The following is a 400-nucleotide window of genomic DNA, read 5'->3' as shown; positions in this document are numbered from 1 at the left end:
TCTACGGGAAGATGCTCAGCTTCTCTCTCTCCTCTCTCTCTCCTCCCCCTCCTCTCCTTCTCTCTCTCGCTCCCTCTCATTGTATCCCTCTTGTAACAGATGCGGCGCAGCCTCCGGCCGAAGCTGACACGGAAGCGGCGAGTGATGATGTACCATATCTACGGGAAGATGCTCAGCTTCTCTCCCTCCTCTCTCGCTCCTCCCCCTCTCTCTCTCTCTCTCTCCCTCCTCCCTCTCCTCTCTCTCCCCCTCCTCTCCTTCTCTCCTCCTTCCTCTCATTGTATCCATCTTTGTAACAGATGCGGCGCAGCCTCCGGCCGAAGCTGACGAGGAAGCGGCGAGTGATGATGTACCATATCTACGGGAAGATGCTCAGCTTCTCTCCCTCCTCTCTCGCTCC

The sequence above is a fragment of the Priapulus caudatus genome, unplaced genomic scaffold, assembly GCF_000485595.1.
Source record: "Priapulus caudatus unplaced genomic scaffold, Priapulus_caudatus-5.0.1 Scaffold1161, whole genome shotgun sequence".
Classification (NCBI taxonomy): domain Eukaryota; kingdom Metazoa; phylum Priapulida; class Priapulimorpha; order Priapulimorphida; family Priapulidae; genus Priapulus; species Priapulus caudatus.
This window is presented reverse-complemented; position numbering follows the sequence as displayed.